This window comes from Musca autumnalis, unplaced genomic scaffold (assembly GCF_047663935.1).
Source record: "Musca autumnalis isolate F117 unplaced genomic scaffold, ASM4766393v1 scaffold_4, whole genome shotgun sequence".
NCBI classification, from domain to species: domain Eukaryota; kingdom Metazoa; phylum Arthropoda; class Insecta; order Diptera; family Muscidae; genus Musca; species Musca autumnalis.
The window spans coordinates 158,498,943-158,526,185 of record NW_027411977.1 but is presented as its reverse complement, the minus strand read 5'-3'; the positions used below and the strand labels follow the sequence as shown (position 1 = coordinate 158,526,185).

General features: G+C 36.4%; 1 long non-coding RNA gene across 5 annotated transcripts in view; it reads right to left on the bottom strand.

The window, feature by feature from the left end:
- Positions 1–1,416: 1,416 nt before the first annotated feature.
- Positions 1,417–27,243, bottom strand: part of LOC141400554 (uncharacterized) — a 37,012-nt gene continuing 11,185 nt past the window's right edge. For 3 of the 5 annotated variants that reach the window (XR_012412140.1, XR_012412141.1, XR_012412139.1), the window contains one exon: positions 1,417–1,970. This is a non-coding gene — a long non-coding RNA (uncharacterized lncRNA). Of the gene's footprint in view, positions 1,971–10,459; positions 10,560–22,550; positions 22,706–27,243 lie in introns of those variants that run through there. The other 2 variants (XR_012412142.1, XR_012412143.1) reach the window with 2 other exon arrangements.

Here is a 27,243-nt window from a genome sequence, read left to right as displayed (position 1 = left end):
ACTTAGATGATTGCTACGACTGACTATACACGACATCTTGAAGTGTTGAGAGAGCTTATGTTAAGATTGGTAGAAAACAAATTAGAGTTGCGACTAGATAAGTGCGAGTTTTTGCGGGATAATGTCAAATATCTGGGTTACATGATCGACCAGTCAGGTATAAGAGCCGACGACAGGGATTTAGAAGCCATACGAAATTTTCCGATACCTGACAAAGTGCGTTCGGTACAAAGCTTCATTGGCCTCTGCTCATATTTTAGACGATTTATAAAAGATTTTTCGATAATTCTAAACCACTCTGCGATTTGATTAGAAAAGATAAAAAATTTGTGTTCGGCATGTTAGAGCTTGAAACGTTCGAATTATTAAAAAGTAAACTCCTACAAGCACCAAATTTGGCGTTATACAACCCGTCGGCAGAAATAGAATTACATTGTGATACTAGTGCATTAAGTTTCGGCGTCATTCTTATGCAAAAACGGGACGACAAAAAGTGGCACCCGGTGTTTTATTTCTCCAGACGTACAACAGATGCCGAATCGAAGTTTTACAGTTTCGAACTGGAAACCTTGGCCATAGTTTATGCACTCAGACGATTTCGTGTTTACTTGTACGGCGAACTGTTCAGAATAATTACAGATTGCAATTCGCTAACTCTTACATTAAATAAAAAAGAACTAAATCCGAGAATTGCTATGTGGGCATTAGAGCTTCAGAATTTCGATTATACTGTCGAACACAGCGAAGGAAAACGAATGCAACATGTACTCGTAGACGCATTAAGTCGAGCACTAGATATTATGATTGTTGAGACGAGTACTTTCGAAGAAAACTTAATTATTGCACAAAACAAAGATACGGAAATAACAAAAATTAAAGAAAAGTTACAGACAAGCGACGATAAATATTATGAAATGAGAAATGGCGTTCTTTGTTGTGTGGTATGGGCTGTGGTGGCGGCAGGGAATAGAAAACTGTGAAGCGGCGTCGGGGTGTCGATACATAATATTATTTCGTTCGGCTACTAGAAATTTCCAATAATATTTGACGTAGGCAAACTATCTTGGGTAGAACTGCCGGAGTGATACTCCAGATACCTTCTTTTTTTTTTGTTTTGTGTGAAGAAATTAGCTGAGGATTTCGCGCGTCGAACGATGGTTAAAAACACACTGACAAAGGAAATTATATATTATATCCCAAAACAATCAGCTGTGAAGTGGTAGCCATTTGGTTTTGGTCATGTCTATGATTGAGTGATTTTGTTGTATGATTGGAAAATGTAGGAAAATGGTGGGAAATGGCTGGGATATAAAAGGAAAATTGCGTCAAACAGGAGAGGTTAGTTTTTTCAAATTCCCGTGCTGTCAGGTCAAGTTACTGACCAGTGGCTAAACGCTTTTAAATAAAACAATTAAGTTGCATAAAAAAACAGTTAATTGTAACGTTCTCTTTATTCTATCTGTTTATGGAAACAACCAACAAAAGTGAGTGTTTAGCTGGTGCGAATTTAAAACAAAAAAATTAACAACACTTTTAACGTTGTGCGATAGGTTTCCCAAGGAAAGTTCAATTCATCTGGCCTCCGGTGTTCCATAGTGGGGGCCAGGTTGTCTTTTTTGAGAGCAACTCCAAAATCCATTTTGGTAGCCACTACAAATCATTCGGAAGCAACGCTAAATCATTTGTGGCAGCCAGTCCAAATTATTCTGAAGCGATTATCAATCATTGTGTGGCGACTTTGTGAGGAAACGTTTGTAGCAGCCTGAAGAGCTTTAATTTGTTTGTGTTACAACAGCCGATTGTGATTAGATTGCTCAATCTGTGGGTAGTTGCTTGTGTTGCCCAGAATCTGAATTTGGTGACAAGACTAGTCCGTTAAAGCCGAGTGCCAGGCAATTGCTTAGAATCCGATCCAACGAACAGGTAACCTGTATGTGTATGATTTGAGTGTTACAGCAGCGGTTTTTTTTCTGAAACGACAAAGACAAAAAGATATATTATTAATTCGAAATAGCCAATTAATAGATTCACTAAATTAAAAAAAAATAATCATAAATTACACTCGCCTAAAGTTGCAGGCATAAAAAATGCTTTAAAACGAGACTTTTTTAACAATTTTTAAATTTAAATATTAAAGAAACTATTTTATATTTATTGATCCAATCAATTATTTCTTAGTATAAGTTGTGATTGTCCTTTGTGTTCCTATGATCTTGTAAGAGCTTCTACCGCCAGAATATTTTTATGATATAAATCCAGGTATCAGGGATAATAGAAAACTAGTAGAGTTTATAGAACTGGGCTGTAGTGCCTTATTATGCCATCATAAGAGAGCTCCCTTAGGATAGGTTAAACAATAAATACTTTTTTGGTCTGGCAATGGCAGACGATAGCTTCTAATATTCCTATACTTAGGTCATTTTTTTGATAACGTCTTTGGTCATACTGGTGTTAGATTTTCCTTCTTTTTATACAATCAGACAAAATAATATTAATTAAGAGACCTTTATTTTTAATAAACTTTATAATGTTTTGAATGTTTGCAGCAGTAAACCGGTGAAACCGCAAAGGCGACGAGGTGAGTGTGTGTAGTTTGTGGGGTTTCCAACAAAAAGGTAATATTAGGACTTTGGAAACCATGGTTGGGTGGGCTACATGTGGGAGTAGAAGATCAGTGCTCCCTTGTCAAAGCAAGATTTGTTTGTGTTTCAATGTAGTGCTTGTGATGTGTAGAGTTCAATTTTTCGTGTTCGCCCTGATGGGCTAGAGAAGAGGACGGGTTGAGGACCGTAGACCCGAGACCGCTAAGCTAGCCGAAGGTCCCCTCTAGCGCCGCCTCACAGGGATTCGTAACAGATGGCACCCAAGTGAAAAAACAAAAGTTCTATAAGAACAAAAATCCCATAGAAGTGCAATAACATCAAAGCGCAATATAAATAGACAATAGGGAAATAATAGTAATAAGTGATATAGCGATATCCATCAGCCCGGCTGGTATTGATCCATGTTTTCCATTGAAAACATGAGTAGGTGCAATATTAGGCTTAGGATAGGATAGGATATTTAGTATACTCACTTCCATTTACATGCAATAACTTGTCAGTGCAATAACTTGTTCGTCTAGTGTGTAACATTGTATGTATTGTGAATGACCAGTTTTTTTGTGTTTTGTGTAAAAAGTAACGTAGAAGAAATAGTTTTCGAGAAAGGGTAGTGCAATATTGATCTGGATCAAGACGATCAGATATTAGTTGCAACACCTATTTGGGAGACTGTTTTCAGGTTGGGTAAACTAACAGAAAATTAGCCGCAGAGACCAACTCGAAGATCAGGGAAAATTAAATTTTTTGTTTGTCGTTCGTCCTGTATAAACCTGCTTCGACAACCGTAAGGACATTACAAAAAAAAAAAAAAAACGCACACCTCAAAAACCCATCTTTCGGAAGAATCCTATATTGTTTGTTTGCGAAGTTTTATACTTGTTCTGTATTGTCTTTATTTATATTTGATTTTCATTATTTTTTTATATTTATTTTATTTTTTTATATTTATTTTATCTACATACGTATTTTTTTTTGTTGATTTTTCCTTTTCATATAATTATATTCTTAAACTGCGAAATTATAGGCGTGTTAGGTTCAGATATTTTTGATCGCGAATGACGGAAGAGAAACCTTTCGAATATAGACGAAGCAAAAGAAATCGCACAGCTTCTTTTGATGTTAGCAGGCTATCTTTTCAAAACATCCCAAAAAAGTACAAACCGAGAAGTAAGAAGGGCAAGAAAATGAATCAAGCCACTGGGGGAGATCCAGATATCATTGACATGTCACTAACAATAAATGGCAATCAACCTTCGACTTCCAACGCCATAAACATGAATCACTCAGCATAGGAGTAGCATCCCTAATCATGTCCCAATAAATCCGGAAATGAATAGTACGGTGAGATCGTCAGGAGGTGAAAATGTCGTTAATGCCCAAATCGATTTCCGACCTTTGGTCCTAGAATGCATAGCGGGTGAAATGAAGAATGTTTACGAAGCGATAGGCAAACTAGGAGATTTAGTTAAAAACTTAACAATCATAAATAATTCAAATCCGACTCTACCAAATCAAATACCTTTCAATTTCAATACTCCACCATTTATAATTGAAACAGGTAGACCGCCGGGAATACCATCATCTAATAATGGTCCTGCTCCCGCCTCAAATTTTGATAGTGGTAGCAAAGTGGAGAGATTCAAACTGAAGTTTGATGGGAAGCCGGTGGTATGACAGTGGAAGATTTTGTCTTTAGGTTGGAGTATTTAAAGAAACAATATAATATAAGTTGGGAAGAGATTTTTGCCGAATTTCAATCACTTTTAAATGGGGGAGCATACGAATGGTATTGGTTGCAAATAAAAGCAGGCGTGGTGAAAGACTGGCCGACATTAAAGGTGCCCTATTTACAAGGTACAGCACCACCATATCAAATTACGAAGTAATGAGTGAAATTGTGGAGAGGAAACTCAAACCTGGGGAAGACATCGACAGCTTTTTCCAAAGCCATCAGTATGCTAAGGTCGAGACTAGTTCAACCAATATCCGAGGGTGAATTAGTTCAGATTGTGGAGAGGAATTTAAAGGGTGAGATATTTAGGATGGTCTATCCCATGAATATACATTCCATGGAGCAGTTACGCATGGAATGTATAGAGGCTGAAAAGATATGCTTGAAAAGAGAGACCAGGCCAATCGCTACAATTCAAAATAGATACGTCAGGGTAAATGAAATAAATACTGAAGCGTACCAAGACAATTATTTTGACCCAGAGCCGACTCCAATAGTCTCAGAGGTGACAACTGGTCAAGTTTGTTGGAACTCCCTATTTTGTTACCGATGTGGCCAGCCCAACACAGTAGCCCCAAAGTGTCCTAAATGCCTTCAGGAAAACTCGAGGAAGAACATGATGTCGGCGGGAAAGTCATGTTCGATAAACCAACCCGTAACGACAACAATAAACAACAATAAACATACCTAGTTACCATTCAGTACGTCATTACCTTTCATTGGAGATCCGAAAGGCGAATTATGAAATAGTGAGGCAGAGGATATTTGAGGTGGAGGAAATTCAGTCAAAACCGAATGGCGAGGATCAGCCCCAAAAAGTAACTAAAGACAATCAAACCCCAAAACCCAACCGAAATGCCAAACAATATGTCCGAATAGCAAAGTTACGAGAAAGAAGAAAAGAGAACAAAAGGATGAAAAAGCTGTTAGTTGAGTCGGTAAGAAGATATAACGAAACGTCAGATCCTAGACCATATGCGACAATCACTATAAAAGGAAAAGAAGTGAACGGATTGTTGGATTCTGGAGCTACCGTTTCTGTTTTAGCAAAGGATGTAGAGAACTGTTAGACGTGTTAGAGATAGGTCCAGAATCATATAATACGAATGTTAGAACAGCTACATCGTATTTAAGGCAAAGTGAGATTGAAAGTGGAATACAAAGATACGGAGAAAGAAATTTGTTTTTATTTATGCCCAGACTTGGAGCAAAGCCTATATTTGGGCATAGACTTTTGGATGGCTTTTAATTTAGCACCAGATGTAGTCAAAGTTAACGAGATTGATATCGAGAAGATTAATGCGAAGTTTGCCGAAGACGTTGATTACGAGAAGGAAATGCACATATTAACAGAAGACCAAAAAGAAAAATTGAAGAAAGTGGTAGATTTCTTTCTTTCGTTTGAGAAATTGGGTCTTGGACATACTACGCTGGAAAAACATACAATAAAACTGGTAGAGGCTACAAATCCGATAAAGGATAAACATTATCCCATATCGCCTGCCATGCAACAAATAGTCTACGAGGAAATCGATAAGATGTTGGAGCTAAAAGTCATCGAAGAGAGCGAAAGCCCTTGGAATAACAAAACTACTATTGTCAGAAAGCCAGAGAAAAATCGATTCTGCTTAGATGCACGGAAGTTAAACGCTTTTACCATTAAAGATGGATATCCGTTGCAAAATATTGACGGGATCCTAAGCAGAATCGATCAGACCGTCTATATAAGTAGCGTTGACTTAAAGCATACATTCTGGCAGATAGAGTTGGACGAAGAGTCGAGGCCCTATACGGCTTTTACAATACCCGGTCGTCCACTCTATCAGTTCAGAATGATGCCATTTGGGCTATGCAACGCCGCCCAACGTCTTTGTCGCCCCATGGACAAAGTTATACCCTCACGCCTAAAGTCCAACGTATTCATATATTTGGATGATTTATTAGTAATATCTGAAGACTTTGAAACGCATGTCAAACTCTTAGTCGAGGTAGCGGAATCTTTAAGAAGAGCTAATCTTACAATTGCTCTGAAGAAGAGTATGTTCTGCTTCAAATAACTTAAATATTTAGGGTTTATAATAGGTGGGGGCGTTTTAAAAACAGATCCAGAAAAGATTCTGGCAATTAAAAATTTAAAAACACCAAAAAGCCCAAGAGATGTTCGAAGTTTCTTAGGAACCGCGGGCTGGTACCGTCGGTTTATTAAGAATTTCGCAACTATCTCGGCACCTCTCACGGACACATTGAAGAAAGCACCAAATAATGACCGAAAAGGCCAGAGAAGCTTTCGAAGAATTGAAAGTTGCTTTGACACCCTGATTTCCGAAAACCCTTTTTCATTCAATGTGATGCTTCTGAATATGGTATAGGTGCTGTGCTATTTCAGAAGGGAGAAAAGGAGGAAGAAAATCCCATCGCCTTTTACTCCCAGAAGCTCAATAGTTGCCAACGCAACTACAGCGTTACAGAGAAGGAATGCTTGGCGGCCGTTATGGCTGTAAAACCATTTAGACCCTATGTGGAGTTAATGAAGTTTACAGTCATAACGGACCATGCCAGCTTAAAATGGCTGATGGGAGTAAAAGTCCTTAGTGGGAGACTAGCACGGTGGTCACTAATGCTCCAAGGCTATAATTTTGAAATAGAACACCGTAAGGGCAAAGAAAATGTCGTGGCAGACATGTTATCTCGTCTGGAAGTGGTGGAAGATATTGAAGTATTGGATGATCTCTTCGATTTTGAAACCACAGAGTTTGAAAGTACAGAGTATAAAGAGCTCATAAAACATGTACAAGACAATAAAACAAAATTGCCCGACATAAAGATTGAAAATGGTTTAATATTCAAGCGAACGAAAACAGATATTGACTCTGAGCTAGAAGAAGAAATGCCATGGAAGCTATGGATTCCTATAACGTTAACCTATCTTCTTATAGAAAAAAAGCCCATAATGAGGTAACGTGCGCGCATGGGGCATAGCAAAAACGCTACACCGTCTTAAGAATTTTTATTATTGGCCAAAAATGGCACCTCAAGTCAAACAATTTGTGAATAATTGCAAAACATGCAAAGAAACCAAGCCTATAAACCAAAACATGCAACCAACTATAGGGAACGAAGTAGTGACGGAACGACCTTTCCAAAAGTTATATATGGATTTTTTAGGGAAATACCCTAGGAAACACCCACATCTTTATCGCAGTCGATCACTTTTCAAAGCTTGTTTTCCTCAAAGCCATGAGGGAAGCCACCACAAATAATGTAGTACTATTTCTTGTTCAGGAAATTTTTAGAAAATTTGGTGTTCCCGAAACAATGCACACCGATAATGGGGCACAATTTACGGCAAAAGGTTTCAAAGATATGGTGGATATGTACAAAATAAACCATATACAAAAAGCTCCGTACTCGCCACAGTCAAACGCATCCGAAAGGGTTAATCAATCGGGTTTGGCTGCGATTCGAGCTTATTTGGAAGAAGACCATATCAGAAATCGAATGTGCGTTAAGGTCGTCCGTGCATTCAGCCACGGGAGTCACCCCCTTATTTGCATTGTTTGGGTACGAAATGTACACCAATGGGAACGATTACAAATTAGCAAGACAATTAAAATCTATATGCGATCACAAAATAACTGAGCTAGATAGAAAAGAAAGATTAGAACTGATCAGACAAAAGATAGCCAAAAATTTACATGAGGCTTATGAAAAAAGTGCAAAACGGTACAATCAACGTGGACGAGTAGTGAAGTTTACCCCTGGCCAAGAAGCATATCGTAGAAACCACGTACTAAGCGACTTTGGAAGAAATATCAATGCAAAATTTTGTCGTAAGTACATAAAATGCCGAATTGTCAAACCGACGGGCAATAACATGTACGAAATTGAAGACCTACAAGGGAAATCACAGGGAACATGTCACGTGAAGTATTTGAAGATGTAGGTACAAATGCATCGTATTACGGCAAAGTTTTCAACAAATAGGTGATTGTGAGTGGCTAACTTGATTACGACTAAAAGTCACGTAATCTGGATCTGGTCCCCATACATAGCCGCCCATGAAAGGTTGCTGGGGAACCGGTGCCATCGCAGACCTAGGGCAGGTTAGACTATTGAGGTAGATGCCAGTTAACTTCAAACCACGTAATGTTTTGAACTAATGTCGGTGATACTGACAGATGGTCACTAAAAATCTACTCGAACCTACAAAGATTTTCAAATCGATGCCAAGATTACCTTGGTAATATAGAACATAATCCCAATTTTGAGAAGTAGACGAAATAAGGTCAAAGTTGACAGGAAATTATTTTTGTTATCAAACAACGAGCCTTATATTATGTCTCGATCATTACATTACATGTCTCGGGCATTACATTTTCGAAATACTATATTTGGGAACAAATAGTAATCCCAACCCTGCACTTAACCAAGAGCTGGGGCTCAATTCTGTTTCTGTGAAAATATGAAATGAAAACTTTTATAAAGGAAACAACTGCCAAATGAAAAAAATTATAAAGGAAATATTTTTCATTCAAATTTTTCATAGAACAAGAATCCAGCCCCTGGTTTGCACAAAATTTCACCATGAGTGATTACTAATGAGGATTATAAAAAGTTGTTTGATAAGATTGAGATATAAATACAATCAAATATAAATAGTTTTGTAAAAGTGTAAAACATTCCCAAAACAAAAGAAGTTTTTCGTAACCAACAAATACGTTGTGTTTTATCTCAATACCATCGTGTAGTAAAACAAATGATAATCGGTTGGTTGGTTATTTCTTCATAAACCATATTTTCAAAATTTTTTTGGGATCTACCCAGAAATTCCAAATTTATTACATCTATCGCTAATATCATGGTAGAATGATAAAAGGTAGTCGCATCTGTCAAATTTAAGGAAATACAACCCTGTATGTCTGTACGGGAGCGTGTCAAATACAGAACAACAATAATACGGCATGACATTTCATAACAAAAACAAAATAAGTTTGTTTATTTTTTGAAATTTTCTGTGAACAATCCAAACAAATCATTTTTATCGTATTTTTGCAACCAGAGATGTTAACGCAGAATCTTTCAGTCATTAATCAAGATTTCTAATCATTTTCCACCAAAGAAAACGTGAATATTATGCGGAATCCGTAATAACAGCGTGAAGGCACTTAAACGTCTTGGAATATCACCAGAAGTCTTCACAATATGATAAAATATGACACAACAATCTCGAGGGATACAATCGAGGCTTCGGATTCTTATAAGTTGGAATATTTAAAAAAAGTGTAAAAAACGTCAAAATTTGTTATGAAAACCGTTTTGGTTAATCAAAAAATCTTTTCCTTAGTGTAACAACACAAAATTTGGAAAAACATTTTTGCAATACCTTACGATTGCGCAATTTTTCGTGGGAAATGCCCCAAAACCTCAAAAAAGGCCTGTCGGAAACAACGAAACTTGGAAGTACGTAAGATAACCCTCGAATGTTGAAATCGATTTGGTCCAAACGTTGTGTATTGTATTATTTCTTACAGACTCGGATTATGTCCGAATATTGACTATATCGGAGCACTCGGCTACCTCCCACACAAATCGTGAAAAGTGTGCAGTTTAAGTGATCGTTTTTAAGTTTTTGGCATCAACATTATTTCCGGCGGTGGCGAACCCCCTCAGCGTAATGTCGGCTAACATTTGTTGAGTATTTCAGCCATGAAATACTTTTCTACAAGTGGTGTCGAAAGACACGCCGTCCCATATCATTGAAACAATATTCCTTTTCGGGGATGTGGAAACATATATATTGTGTATACGGCGCCAGTTACGATGGTACAATTTTTTACGGGGGCAAGTCCATACTTACTGAGAAATTCACCCAATTCATATAGATGTATCTATATCTCTGTTGGCACATCGGACTGATACATTAAACAAATACGTTTAATTCAATTGTTTGTTTGAGAATCCCAAAGACCCCCTATATAAGATAATATTTCAATTAGTAAAATTCAAATAATTTATTTTCTGCATATAAAAACTTTCATATACATACATATGTAGGTATGTTTATATTTGTACCAAATGCTTGTTCAATTGTAATAAAGATTAATAAAAAATTATATAGAAATGACTCCCAATTGCTGCTCCATAACAGAGCTTTTCGCGATATAATTTTCTCCGTTTGAATTGCCTTGCTTTCAGCATATACTTTATTTTCAAAATGAGCATATCTAGAAATAATAGTAATAAGTACATATAATTTTAGTTACGCATTAATAGCAAATATTATCAATGATAAAACAGAGTCCTCTAAGGACCCCACATCCTTTCCATAGGAAAGTAGCATAAACCGGAAAGGAATCGCTTTAAATGGAAGATGTATTGACAATTTCAAAGTAGAAACAGGTCCAAAGGATGCATATTTTTCATCATGGTACAATAATACAGGTAGCATTATCAAGCCAGCTGATGGTAACATAATGTGTCAATTGCATTGAATTGATGTCAAATTTTGACATCTTATGTTACCAACAATTGCCGATGCGGCTACCTGTGTATTTGTACCATGTTTTTCATTGAAGGGATGAATGTACATACATGGGTGAAATAAGGTATCCTCGTTGGAGTACTGGCCTGTTATCTTAAGATGCAGTATTTATTGGTTAAAAGTTGTTTTTGAATACAAAATTATTTAGGTTTTCCAACAAAAAGTCATTCCCCAGTGTTTTTATTCATTTTTTAAAATCAACTCGCTTCAGATATTCTTTTTTGAATAATCATGACATCAGCATCATCTTTTTATAAAAATTCCCAAATTATCGGGCGACTTCCGAAACGTCAGTCGCTTTACAATATTTAGATTTCGTCAAAATATTTCTGGTGTACAGTAATGCTTTGTTCCTCGAAGAGGTAGCTGAATGCATCATAAATAAAAGTAATGTTGTGTTTGCTTTTTAAATGTATTAAAAATGCGCAACTATAACGTTTTGAAATACATAAGTTAAGTATTACGGCTTTCTAAAACACAATACTTCAGACATTTGCAAATCAACTAATGTTTCGGAAGTCACCCATCCTTTATTTCCCAACATGTTTTTTATTTTGTTATGCTAACACCATCATATGCGTGCGTATGAAGGGGAAGTAGCAGAAATTCACACAAAGCTGCATTATGGGGGAAAGCTTGGGTTTGTTATTAGAAGCAATGTCTCTAAAAGTGTCCATTGATCCCACGTGTTTGAAGAAAGTTATTAAAAAAAAAGCAGAGAATTTTCGTAGGAGTCGTTCGAGTTGGACTTAGTTGGTGTCAGAGGCTGTTACGTTTAAGACATTGCTTCTAGTGACAAATCCTAGCTCATGTCTGACTTAACTGGACTGTAAATCCTTTGTAGGTCCTTCTCATAATTTCCTCAAGAAATCCACGTTTATTATCTTTTGACGCTCCTCAAAAATTTCCAAGGCAATAATGTTTGTTCATTTTGGGTCCCGGTAATTCCTTTAAAAGCAGCTTCATTGTCGTTTCGGTTATTGTAACAACCTAAAAAAGATCCATGTTTATGTATTTTAGAACATTGACAAATGACCCATTTCCTTCACAAATCTTCTTTTTGCACACAAGATCTCATGTTAGAATACATTTATTTAATTATTCAACAATTCGAATTATTTTTCTTAGTTTGTAACTGTCATTTATACAAACGTATGTTTGTATGTGTAGGCATGTACATACAATCAGTTTGACAATAAATGTACTTCAAATTCGAATAATGAAAAAAATTTTAATCAGCTGTTAGCATGAAATTACCTTTATTATTCTACCATGCGCTAATATTTTCTACACAGTGTCCCATTAAATAAGATATTAGGTTTGGAACGTATCACATCCTGTTGGTTGTCACAGAGCAGTATTGTTGTAATGGGTTTGGTTGTTGTGGTTCATGCTAGCACCTCGCTCCTGTACTGTTCATCTAGCTTGAACAGTACAGGAGCGAGGTGCTAGCATGAACCACAACAACCAAACCCAGAAGTCATAGTGTCGAAAAACCCACAAAAAAATATTTGTTTGTATCCGGAAATAACGAAATTCTGGGTAAAACTCGTAAAAACCGATTTTGAGCTATATCTCAAGAACAAGAGCTGATGGAGAAAACCCGTGACCGGATTTGAAAATAACTCGTCGAATTCATTTAGAAACAACAAAAATTTCGGAAACAAAAGTCGTGTTTACCAGTGTAATCTTTGCTGCTCCTGGCGGGATTCGAACCCAAGTCTCTGTGCTTGCTAGCCAACTAGGCTACTGGGCGATCTACATGTTGGTGGCTTGTGAGATGGTTTCGGCGGCTGATGATTGAACTATGTGCTACACAACGTCGGTGTACGACTGCAGTCAGACGGGCTGTCTTATTCTATTTTTAGCACACCCCCAAATGAGTAAGGATCTTTTAGGAAGCCAGTCACAAGCTGTTTGGTTATTATCTCTCTTTGTTGTTTTAGCACAGTAGAATATTGTTGCTTAGGGGGACAAGTGTTAATGTTCCGGTTGGCACATTGGTTTAGTGATAACAGAACTACTAATTATGATCCAAGAAATCCAATTTGAATAATATTCTCCGGGAACAATACGGTGGTGAGGGGATTTATAAATTTGGTCAATAGAAAAAATCCCAATGCAGCAACTAGTATTAAATATCGTAATTAGAACGACAAGTTATTCAATGAGAAAAATTGGATTCCTCATTCACGGCTCACAATGGGGTTACCGCAAATGAGGAATATAGGAGGAATCTATCAAGGGAAAAGAAATAACACCATTCTTAAATCTGACATTATTCAGTCACAAAATTGCCGTTCTTACCTTGGCTTTCTTTAGCTTTAAACTTGGTTTCGATGATGCGTCAAGGTATGAGGGCAAAGGCCACTATTGTTAAATCTGATTAGAAATTCAGATGGTTACTAGATGCTTAACCTTTTTGACCATGAAAAATAACTTCAAATAAATACCTTTTAAGTTGATAAAATTATTGGTTTGAAAGAATGTTAGGGTCAAATTCACTTGTATATTGCCACGGATTAAAATGATAATTGTTGATAAAATTTGCCGTTCACTATTCTGTTTAATTAGTACTGTGTTAACTGTGTTAACCGTGTTAAAAGCTACTGCCGTTTATATTTTCGCGTTGTTCGCTTCATAATGGTAGGAATGCAAAAGATCGATGTGCGTGGAAGCAAATGTAATGTGAGCACGATTTACAGACAAGTGGGATTTTCACCACCTACAAGGTACACAGAGTCATGAGAGCACTAAACGGAAAAAAATATAAACCCAAAATTATTCTCAGCCTGAAGCAATCTGCACTTTGACTCAAGTCTCACTACCACATATACAATGTTAGCATTATCAAGCCAAGTCTCCAAAATTAACGGGACTACTAAAGCAAAAATTAAAGAAAAATAAAAAAACATGGTCTTAGCCGGATTCGAACCTAGGACTCCAGGTTCCGAAAGCAGGCGTTCTACCTCCACGCTATTTCGGAAGTTGTTGGTGGTTTGTCTAAAGATCCACATAAGTATGGTTGGGAGAATTACAGGAAATATATCTTTGAAATATAATCAGATTTCCCAACACACAACTTTGCCGAAGAATTGAAAAAGGCTAGTGATTTTGTTTTTTGGTTTTTTTTTCTACAACCATCATTCACTACAAAACCGAGTAATATCGATCCTGTGGAAGGCGATATTAATCGGAATATGTCAAGAATTATGGTCGGATATCCTTAGCGTGGTAAGTTCCAAGGAGCTTACCATCAAGGTCTTCCAACTCATAATAGACGTTGCCAATTTTTTTTTCTAACTTTTGCTGGAAGAAATATCGGTGCCAGCTTAACATTGAAATTTTTCTCCGCATTGCTTTGTGCAAAATTGCGTCGAAAAATGAGTTGACCTGGAATATACGAAACAGGTCGTGTACGTAAATTGTACTGGTCCCTATGGGTGTTGTGCGCTTCCATAATATTATTTTTTAGCTCTTTTTGAATTATTTGTAGGTGATCTTTTCTTTCCATTACTTCTATGGGTTCGTCCAACATATTGATGTTCTTTAATAACGAGTATGCCTCCGCGTGGGTAACCATATTGAACCCAAAAGTTGCGAAGTAGGGTGAACATTTGATAGACTGGTGTATTGAGTTCCTCAATGCACAGCTAATATATGATAAGTTTTCATCCCACAATCTCTGGTCACTTTTCAAGTAAGCTCGTATACTGGCTATAATCGTTAGCTTGCGATGAGTATAGCGCAGTATAAACGTGTGTAATACCGAATTTTGTTAAGAAGCTATTAAAATCGTTAGATTTAAATTGGCTTACGTTAACACTGACGACCTGCTCCGGAACTCCAAAGGCATGAAAAATATACTTGAGTAAAAAGTCTTGTATGGGAGTGGAAGTGAATTTTTTCAAAATATCCACGTATAACCTTTGGAAAGGTCGTATAGTTTGGACTGCATTACCCATATGGGGCTTAAGAACAAAATTTGGATATTTAGTGGTCTTGCAGGTAACGCAGTTGCGAACGTATTCACGCACATCCGGTACCATACCTGGCCAGAAAAAGTTACGACGTAGCAACTGTAAAGTTTTCCCCATCCCTCCGTGAGAAGCAACTAGAGAATTGTGAAAACGGACTATTAATGATGGTCTCATTTTTTCTGGAATCCACAGTTTCCATGCGGAATTCTCCTGAGCTGTATCACTAGTGTAATGTTCTGTTCGTATATATACGAATTTTTCCAGAATTTTTAAGTCTGGATATTTAGAAGGGTTATCCAGGATCTTTTCCTTTAAATCTTGGTAGTCAATGTCATCAAAATAAGGTGATGATAAGTCTATTTCCGGTTCTATGCCTTCCAACGCGGAAATTTCATCAATATGAATCCTAGATAAAGCATCGGGCACGATATGTTCTTTACCCTTACGATGGCTTATCGAAAACTTATAGGGTTGCAATTTGAAAACCCAACGGGCCAACCTACCCGTTAAGTCTGGTTGTTTCATGAGCCATAAGAGGGAGGAGTGGTCAGTAACGACCTCGGAATCTTGCAATTCACGATAACACCTAAATTTCTTTATGGCTTCAATGGCAGCTAGGCATTCCCGCTCCGTCACGCTGTAATTGCGCTGGGCGGTGTTCAATTTCTTGGACATGAATGCAATCGGCTTTTCATGTCCGTGTTCATCAAGCTGAACCAACACAGCCCCTATGCCATAATCCGACGCATCGCAATGTAAGTAAAACTTCTTTGTAAAGTCGGGATTAGACAATACTGGTGCAGTGGTCAACAGAGTCTTGATGGTCTCAAAAGATTTTTGTGCATCAGAGGTCCATTTGAATTTCTGCTTTATCGATAGGGTTTCTGAAGTTGGGAAGGTGATAGACGAAAAGTTCTCTATGAACCTTCGATAACAAGCGGCGAGGCCCAGAAACCCACGAACTTGTCGCACGCTCTTTGACACCGGCCAGTTAACGATGGATTCTATTTTTTCAGGATCCGTTTGGATACCTCCATGACCAATCACGTATCCAAGGTATTTTGTCTGGGTTACACAAAATTGACTCTTGTCCACATTAAGTGTTAGATTGGCATTCCTAAGTTCTTGGGCTATTCGAACGAGTACTGATAGGTGACTATTGAAGTCCTCTGACACTATTACGATATCGTCAAGATATCCGAAAACACAGTATCGAAGGTCTGGAGGTATAATTCTATCGACCAATCGGCACATTGTCTGAGGCGCCGCGCAGAGCCCGAAAGGCATCACCACAAACTGATACAGTGGCCTTCCGGGCACTGTAAAAGCTGTTAGAGCCTTCGATTCCTCAGATAAGCCGATTTGCCAGTAGGCGTCTTTTAGGTCGAGCTTTGTTATAATGTTTGCCTTAGGCAATCTGGCGAATATACCCTCGATACTTGGTAACGGATATGCATCCTTTTTCGGCACCAGGTTCCATTTCCGTGCATCTAGACATAGGCGTACCTTGTTGGGTTTGACAACAAGTCGCATTGGAGATGACCAAGCCGACACAGAGGGTTCGATTACCCCTAATGTGAGCATCCGATCGATCTCCTGGTACATTAAATTCTTTACGGCAGGAGACGCCGGGTAAAAACGTTGTTTTACCGGTTTCGCATCGCCTATATCTATGTGGTGCGTCAAGTAGGAAGTTTTACCAAGACCTTGCTTAGAGAAGTTTGGGAAAAGGTCTATGATAGTTTTTAGTTGAGCCTGTTGACTAGATGTCAACGGGTATTTAAAATTCTCTGTGTTTATTTTTTTGGCTGGATCGCCTTCTGATAGTGGCATCGTTGCATTGGCAACAACAACATGCGATTCTAAAGCCGATATAACAGAGGTACGATCAGACGAATTTGGGGGATTGCAAGCGATTGAATTAACAAATACACTGCCGCTCACTTGAATAGAACCCCCCTGCAAAATTTTTTGCAACCTCCATTTTTTCCGAATTATACAAGATATGAAATTCTTAATTTTTATTATATTTTGCTTCCTGTGTTTGGAGTAAACTTAGTCATTCATTTGCATTCAAATCCAATTTGTATAAGAATTATACAAGGAAAACAAAATAAAGTCAAAAATGGAAGTAAAAAATTTGGCTCATTTGAATAGAACCCCCCTTTAAAACTTGGGAATACAGAAAGATTGTATTAGAATATCGATGCATATTCACTCTATATTGAAAACGAAGTACTTTCAGTAATATTCAGTAGAAGTATATCCCTCCTGATTAAGGATACACACGTATATCCTGCTTTGGCAAGGATTCTTTAAATAATCAGGTGTAATGCCCAACAAAGCTTGCTTTTTTCTTTCAACAAGTTTATTTTTGAAGCGTGCCGTGTCCTTTAATCGTATATTTTACGTATAAGTCATTCCCATACATTTTAGAGAATATTTACCACTGCAGAATATGACGGCCCCTCAAGGATATCCCATTTCTGTCCAAAAATTTAAGTTTTGATGACTCGAAGTGTATAAAAGTTTATAAAAACATGATGAAATTTCCACTCGGGATATCCGAAAATGTTACTCACTACTGGAAATGCCTGTTTCAGAACTCCTTTATAAATTGTCGTGCGCAGTTAAGGTGAAAGAAATTGACGCCCAATTCCTTTATAATTAATAATGCGTTCCAACACCATAAAACACCTTCATCGCTACAGAAACAATCTAGAAGGTGATGTTCCATTCAATAGACGCGAAAACAATAGTTATATAGTTATGCAATTGTTTACTTAATGAGGAGAGTCCTTAATAATTATGAAAGACTTGGGCGTCAATTTCTTTCACCTTAACTGCGCACGACAATTTATAAGGAGTTCTGAAACAGGCATTTCCAGTAGTGAGTAACATTTTCGGATATCCCGAGTGGAAATTTCATCATGTTTTTATAAACTTGTATACACTTCGAGTCATCAAAACTTAAATTTTTGGAAAGAAATGGGAATATCCTTGAGGGGCCGTCATATTCTGCAGCGGTAAATATTCTCTAAAATGTATGGAAATGACTTATACGTAAATTATACGTATAAACTTGTTGAAAGAAAAAGCAAGCTTTGTTGGGCATAACACCTGATTATATAAAGAATCCTTGCCAAAGCAGGATATACGGGTGTATCTGTAATCAGGAGGGATATACTTCTACTGAATATTACTGAAAGTACTTCGTTTTCAATATAGAGTGAATATGCATGGATATTCTAATACAATCTTTCTGTATTCCCAAGTTTTAAAGGGGGGTTCTATTCAAATGAGCCAAATTTTTTACTTCCATTTTTGACTTTATTTTGTTTTCCTTGTATAATTCTTATACAAATTGGATTTGAAGGCAAATGAATGACTTACTCCAAACACACGAAGCAAAATATAATAAAACTTAAGAATTTCATATCTTTTATAATTCGGAAAAAATTGAGGTTGCAAAAAATTTTGCAGGTGGGTTCTATTCAAGTGAGGGGCAGTGTAGTTCTGGGGCTAATGATAAGGATTTCCAAAAATCCAAACCTAATATGAGTCGTTGATTTATGCTTGGTACTATTAATAGCTTTAATTTACGTGCTTCCCCTCGAAAATGTACATCGACACATAAGGATCCCAAGGTCCTTTGTATTGTCCCATCAGCTGTTTTAACAGCGATCTTTCCTCCTATAAACTCGGGGTATTGAGAGAAATCTTTGGTAGCCAAATCCGAACCTATGCATGAAACATTGGCTCCAGTATCTAGGAGACCATATTCGGTTAAGTTTAAAAAAGTTATCTTAGCATAGAAACGTTTGTCCTTAGGACTAGAAATTATGGTGGAGATTACAAATCTAGAGGCTTGTTTTCTTCTCTTGTGATACCCTCTAAGTCTGCTAGTAGATCTCTTTGGACCCTTATGCGGTTTTATTGAAATTTCAGAGACAGAAAAAATTTGATTTCTCTTTTCCATATAGGCTTGATAACGCTCATGGAACGGCCGTACAGGGTGTAACATTTTATGTTCACATTTAGTAGTTGGTAGGTCTGGTTTAAGTATGGTTATGTTTTTCGAAGATTCGGCTATGGATTCATTCGGATTTGGTACTGGAATGGCTATGGATGGTTCGGATGTTGACTCGGGCCTATCAAGTTTTTTGAAGTGATACAAATTCTCCTGTTTGCACATCTTACGCACTGTGACTTACAAGTGTTTTTAATGCCACAACCGTAGCAAAACACAGTGCGGTCTTGGAGGCAATCGTCCCAAAAATGGCCGAACTCATCACAATTCTAGCATTTTATGTTGGAAGATTCTTTCCTGATAGCATCAATACATACATTTCTATCAGTATTTTCCAAATCTTGACCGTCGTACTGAAGTTCAGCCACGTTTCTGCGTGGATTTATGTTACCACTGGAAAATTGAGACTTCTGTGGCAACTGTTTTCGGTATGACTCATCATTCATGAGATTTTCTCTCATTTGCACCAATTTCCTTAAATGGTCAAAATGGCGACAAATAATAGTTCATGCCTAATATCAGGCCTAAGATTACGAACTAGGATCTCTATCAAGTCTTCTTCTGGGATCGGATGTCGTAGCCTATCGGCGATAGAACTTATGGAGACATAAAACGAATCGAATGATTCGCCGGATTTCATTTTTCTAGACCTAATCGCTTCCATTTGGTCAAAGTCGGATCGCAAATCCTTGAATTGGGTACGCAAAGCCCTAATAGTTCGGTCCATTAGATTGAATCTACCGTTTTGTGGTATCTTCAAAACCAATCTTTTGCTTTTCCGGTTAACAGAATCGGAATATTCTTACAAATATCAGTAAAATTACCATTTAGGTGCTCATTTGTCAAGGTACGAATACGATATAAAAATTCATCAACTGATAGTCCGCTGTTGGAACCATCAAACTGGATGTTCCAGTTTTGAATTATACAAGTAACACGATCTGGTCGCACAATCTGGGAGAATTCTGCCGACCTTTGCGGTACATTTGAAGATATTGGGTTACCGGACTGTGAAGTTTGTGACTGAGGTAGGTTTTGAGAAGAATTACTAGGTCTGGGTTCAGTAATAGCTGGTATATTTTGGTTCTGATTCTGGGATTGGGAATCTAAATTTAGATTTTTGAATATTTTATCGATACTTCTCTCGATCATTTGATCAATGCGAGAATAATCTATCTCCTGATACCTTTGCTTATACTCTGGATATGACTTTGAAACTTTCTTACTATTATGACTGGACTGTTGATTATGAACTGGTAGGTCATAATCTGTAAACCTATTTGTATGATTGTAAGCAGGCTGGGAAGATAATTCTTCTAGTAATTGGGCGATTTGTAAAACAACCTGGACCCTTCCCGCGATAAGACGATTTTTTTGGGATAGCGCCAGTTTGAGTGGAAATATCGGTCGATTCGACACTTATTATTGGAAATTTTTTAAGTTTTGAAAGTTCGCATGTTGCTTTACAGCAAGGACATTGAGTAGAATTGGACAATGCTTGTTCAATACAAGTTTGATGAAAAATGTGCTGACAAGTTTCCTGGATGCAACAATCCTGTTCCTCAACCTGCATTATTTCTTTACATGAAGGGCATTTAAATTCTTCATCTTCCGTAATTCCGGAATCCGTATTTGGATTTGGTATTGGACTACGCGCCACTGCCATTGTCCTAAGAGAATAATATATTTAAGGGATAATTATAAAAAAATGATAAATCAAATAGGATAGGAAAAAAATAGTTGTTTGAATTCGAGTTGAGATCTGTGTTTTCACAGAAAATATAATTTTAGACTTGAAAGGTATAAACTATAGACTTTTCTTACTTTTTGGTTGAGGTAAGAATTTGGGGTAAAAGGGAATAATTATAATAAATTCTAAGGGTGATTAGGACTAGTAAAAATGCTGAACTATGGAATCTATACTTAGTCAATAGAATGATTTCTGAATGCCCAACCATCATGCTTCTTGTAATAAACACTGCTATTTTCGGACGCCATTTCCCATCAAGCAAAATAACGTAAATCCTAAAAACAACAGGATGATGATAACCTCGGTCAATACATGAAATCAGACCTATAGACCACGTATAAACTATTTATGAGTTTGTAAAATCCATTTGTCGACTTTCTTTTGAATCAGAAATTCTTGTTAAATAACATCTCGGTCAGATTATCCGAAACCATCAGAGAACTGAATAGTGCCTACAACAAATATTCTGAATTCATTTCCAGGACGACTAAAGGAACTTTATAATCTCACTATCGAAATGGAATTTTAATTTGTTTAAACGGTAGTTTGGGGCAATCAAATCCTAAAGAACATTACCAACATATAATTGTAAATCCCGCAATATTGCTATTAATGGATAGCACTATTACAGAATTTAAAACTAGCTGCTGTACATAGCATAACTTTATCTTTACCGGAAAGGACATAACTTTTTCTTTAAGGACTCGGTTACGTTACTCAACCTACCTTAGGACATGTTTCACCTGAATTGAGGAAGATACTATGAGGTTAAAATAGTTATAAAAATATGTAATTCAATTCGGACTGTGGGAGCCATTGAATACGCTAACAAGCAGTCGGGTGTGGGGGGGTTCGTGTCCTCTTTGAATCCAAACATGCCTTCCTGAACATAAATAAAAAAATTATAGACTCCCTTCAATAAAAAATCAAGAAAAAAAATACTTTTGGATGGCTAATTTCTTGGCAAATAACTGTGCCCCTTTTTGTCAAGAAGAACGGAGAAATATGAAGATCAACCCTAGGATTGGAATTAGGATCTCCAGATGTTAGTGGGAGTCCAAGCCTCTGTACCCTCCCAGCCATGGTCTCAAGGCTAAAATTTTTGTAGAGACCCCAAATGTACCTTCTTATTACCCCTCTTAGCCTACCTCACCGCAGTAAGAAATTAACAGAACTAGCACGTCATGTTGTTATCAAAAATTTATTTAAGACAGAAATTCATCAAACGAATAATGAAAACAATATATATAAGTATTCAAGAAAAGAGACTATATAGTTGACAGCAAATATGGTATAAGGATTTCATAATGTGATTATATACCTACGAATCTGAGATTTTTGGTATGTACTAAATTCAATGGTATTTAAGGAATGAGTATTCAGGGGAAGTACAATACTTAATTTATAGTATAAAATGTTCAATATTTCACAACTTCCTTTTTTTCAATAGTGATAATAACAAACATAATCCACATAGTGGGTGAAATTTAGGTTATACAATTTGTTATCTCAACTGAGCACTTTGGCTAATTGATTGAATTAATGATTTTACAATTATATTTCATATAGTATCCGAAGGATCTATTTTCAATTTAAAATTAATATTTTGGAAAATTGATTAATTATCTTTGAAGATTAAATAACACAATTGGAATTTACGGATTTATATGGTTTAGTTTTACTTTAGCAAATAAACCAACGGATTATATCTTTAACAATCATATGTCATTTTTGAGCCGTAAACAGGCACAGATTCAAGGACTATCATTTTCCTCAAGGACCAAGGACTGGAAGCTTATTGAATTAAAGAATTAATCCTTTCGTTTATTTTGACTTGATAGGTTTGTCCTATCAGATTATATCCTTTTTATGCAAATATTTTAAAATTGGTTGTTTCAATTACTCATGACTCACTGTTATTGCTGGTTTTATACGCTCTAGAAAGTAGAGGTCATTCTTACAAATCCTTTAGAATTCACTGTTCCAGATCCTCGAGGCCTCGACGAACGTTGTTAGGAAGAAGTGGCGAAGGATGTGTGTACACATGGGTGTACGGTTTTGCTGTAGGGCTTGAATAGAGAGTTATTAGAATTTTAAAATTTTTGCATATTTTAAGGATTTGATGTAATTAATAAATTAATTGATGGTTTTTGTTTTGTACTTAGAAAATTTAGCGATGTAATTTTAAATTATAAATAATCTTTGCTGATCCTGGCGGGATTCGAACCCAAGTCTCTGTGCTTGCTAGCCAACTAGGCTACTGGGCGATCTTCATGTTGGTGGCTTGTGAGATGGTTTCGGCGGCTGATGATTGAACTATGTGCTACACAACGTCGGTGTACGACTGCAGTAAGACAGCCCTTATTCTATTTTTAGCACACCCCCAAATGAGGAAGGATCTTTTAGGAAGCCAGTCACAAGCTGTTTGGTTATTATCTCTCTTTGTTGTTTTAGCACAGTAGAATATTGTTGCTTAAGGGGACAAGTGTTAATGTTCCGGTTGGCACATTGGTTTAGTGATAACAGAACTACTAATTATAATCCAAGAAATCCAATTTGAATAATATTCTCCGGAAACAATACGGTGGTGAGGGGATTTATAAATTTGGTCAATAAAAAAAATCCCAATGCAGCAACTAGTATTAAATATCGTAATTAGAACGACAAGTTATTCAATGAGAAAAACTAGATTCCTCATTCACGGCTCACAATGGGGTTACCGCAAATGAGGAATATAGGAGGAATCTATCAAGGGAAAAGAAATAACACCATTCTTAAATCTGACATTATTTAGTCACAAAATTGCCGTTCTTCTTGGCTTTCTTTAGCTTTAAACTTGGTTCCGATGATGCGTCAAGGTATGAGGGCAAAGGCCACTATTGTTAAATCTGATTAGGAAATTCAGATAGTTACTAGATGCTTAACCTTTTTGACCATGAAAAATAACTTCAAATAAATACCTTTTAAGTTGATAAACTTATTTGAAAGAATGTTAGGGTCAAATTCACTTGTATATTGCCACGGATTGAAATGATAATTGTTGATAAAATTTGCCGTTCACTATTCTGTTTAATTATTACTTAGCAACCACTTCAAAAATTCCGTGTTAAAAGCTACTGCCGTTTATATTTTCGTGTTGTTCGCTTCTTTATAGTAGGAATGCAAAAGATCGATGTGCGTGGAAGCAAATGTAATGTGAGCACGATTTACAGACAAGTGGGATTTTCACCACCTACAAGGTACACAGAGTCATGAGAGCACTAAACGGAAAAAAATATAAACCCAAAATTATTCTCAGCCTGAAGCAATCTGCACTTTTACTCAAGTCTCACTACCACATATACAATGTTAGCATTATCAAGCCAAGTCTCCAAAATTAACGGGACTACTAAAGCAAAAATTAAAAAAAAATAAAAAAACATGGTCTTAGCCGGATTCGAACCTAGGACTACAGGTTCCGAAAAAAAAAAAAAAAAAAAAAGAAAATGAAATTGGACAATGCTTGTTCAATACAAGTTCGATGAAAAATGTGCTGACAAGTTTCCTGGATGCAACAATCCTGTTCCTCAACCTGCATTATTTCTTTACATGAAGGGCATTTAAATTCTTCATCTTCCGTAATTCCGGAATCCGTATTTGGATTTGGTATTGGACTACGCGCCACTGCCATTGTCCTAAGAGAATAATATATTTAAGGGATAATTATAAAAAAATGATAAATCAAATAGGATAGGAAAAAAATAGTTGTTTGAATTCGAGTTGAGATCTGTGTTTTCACAGAAAATATAATTTTAGACTTGAAAGGTATAAACTATAGACCTTTCTTACTTTTTGGTTGAGGTAAGAATTTGGGGTAAAAGGGAATAATTATAATAAATTCTAAGGGTGATTAGGACTAGTAAAAATGCTGAACTATGGAATCTATACTTAGTCAATAGAATGATTTCTGAATGCCCAACCATCATGCTTCTTGTAATAAACACTGCTATTTTCGGACGCCATTTCGCATCAAGCAAAATAACGTAAATCCTAAAAACAACAGGATGATGATAACCTCGGTCAATACATGAAATCAGACCTATAGACCACGTATAAACTATTTATGAGTTTGTAAAATCCATTTGTCGACTTTCTTTTGAATCAGAAATTCTTGTTAAATAACACCTCGGTCAGATTATCCGAAACCATCAGAGAACTGAATAGTGCCTACAACAAATATTCTGAATTCATTTCCAGGACGACTAAAGGAACTTTATAATCTCACTATCGAAATGGAATTTTAATTTGTTTAAACGGTAGTTTGGGGCAATCAAATCCTAAAGAACATTACCAACATATAATTGTAAATCCCGCAATATTGCTATTAATGGATAGCACTATTACAGAATTTAAAACTAGCTGCTGTACATAGCATAACTTTATCTTTACCGGAAAGGACATAACTTTTTCTTTAAGGACTCGGTTACGTTACTCAACCTACCTTAGGACATGTTTCACCTGAATTGAGGAAGATACTATGAGGTTAAAATAGTTATAAAAATATGTAATTCAATTCGGACTGTGGGAGCCATTGAATACGCTAACAAGCAGTCGGGTGTGGGGGGGTTCGTGTCCTCTTTGAATCCAAACATGCCTTCCTGAACATAAATAAAAAAATTATAGACTCCCTTCAATAAAAAATCAAGAAAAAAAATACTTTTGGATGGCTAATTTCTTGGCAAATAACTGTGCCCCTTTTTGTCAAGAAGAACGGAGAAATATGAAGATCAACCCTAGGATTGGAATTAGGATCTCCAGATGTTAGTGGGAGTCCAAGCCTCTGTACCCTCCCAGCCATGGTCTCAAGGCTAAAATTTTTGTAGATACCCCAAATGTACCTTCTTATTACCCCTCTTAGCCTACCTCACCGCAGTAAGAAATTAACAGAACTAGCACGTCATGTTGTTATCAAAAATTTATTTAAGACAGAAATTCATCAAACGAATAATGAAAACAATATATAAGTATTCAAGAAAAGAGACTATATAGTTGACAGCAAATATGGTATAAGGATTTCATAATGTGATTATATACCTACGAATCTGAGATTTTTGGTATGTACTAAATTCAATGGTATTTAAGGAATGAGTATTCAGGGGAAGTACAATACTTAATTTATAGTATAAAATGTTCAATATTTCACAACTTCCTTTTTTTCAATAGTGATAATAACAAACATAATCCACATAGTGGGTGAAATTTAGGTTATACAATTTGTTATCTCAACTGAGCACTTTGGCTAATTGATTGAATTAATGATTTTACAATTATATTTCATATAGTATCCGAAGGATCTATTTTCAATTTAAAATTAATATTTTGGAAAATTGATTAATTATCTTTGAAGATTAAATAACACAATTGGAATTTACGGATTTATATGGTTTAGTTTTACTTTAGCAAATAAACCAACGGATTATATCTTTAACAATCATATGTCATTTTTGAGCCGTAAACAGGCACAGATTCAAGGACTATCATTTTCCTCAAGGACCAAGGAATAGGAAGCTTATTGAATTAAAGAATTAATCCTTTCGTTTATTTTGACTTGATAGGTTTGTCCTATCAGATTATATCCTTTTTATGCAAATATTTTAAAATTGGTTGTTTCAATTACTCATGACTCACTGTTATTGCTGGTTTTATACGCTCTAGAAAGTAGAGGTCATTCTTACAAATCCTTTAGAATTCACTGTTCCAGATCCTCGAGGCCTCGACGAACGTTGTTAGGAAGAAGTGGCGAAGGATGTGTGTACACATGGGTGTACGGTTTTGCTGAATAGAGAATTATTAGAATTTTAAAATTTTTGCATATTTTAAGGATTTGATGTAATTAATAAATTAATTGATGGTTTTTGTTTTGTACTTAGAAAATTTAGCGATGTAATTTTAAATTATAAATAATCTTTGCTGATCCTGGCGGGATTCGAACCCAAGTCTCTGTGCTTGCTAGCCAACTAGGCTACTGGGCGATCTTCATGTTGGTGGCTTGTGAGATGGTTTCGGCGGCTGATGATTGAACTATGTGCTACACAACGTCGGTGTACGACTGCAGTCAGACGGGCTGTCTTATTCTATTTTTAGCACACCCCCAAATGAGGAAGGATCTTTTAGGAAGCCAGTCACAAGCTGTTTGGTTATTATCTCTCTTTGTTGTTTTAGCACAGTAGAATATTGTTGCTTAAGGGGACAAGTGTTAATGTTCCGGTTGGCACATTGGTTTAGTGATAACAGAACTACTAATTATAATCCAAGAAATCCAATTTGAATAATATTCTCCGGAAACAATACGGTGGTGAGGGGATTTATAAATTTGGTCAATAAAAAAAATCCCAATGCAGCAACTAGTATTAAATATCGTAATTAGAACGACAAGTTATTCAATGAGAAAAATTAGATTCCTCATTCACGGCTCACAATGGGGTTACCGCAAATGAGGAATATAGGAGGAATCTATCAAGGGAAAAGAAATAACACCATTCTTAAATCTGACATTATTTAGTCACAAAATTGCCGTTCTTCTTGGCTTTCTTTAGCTTTAAACTTGGTTCCGATGATGCGTCAAGGT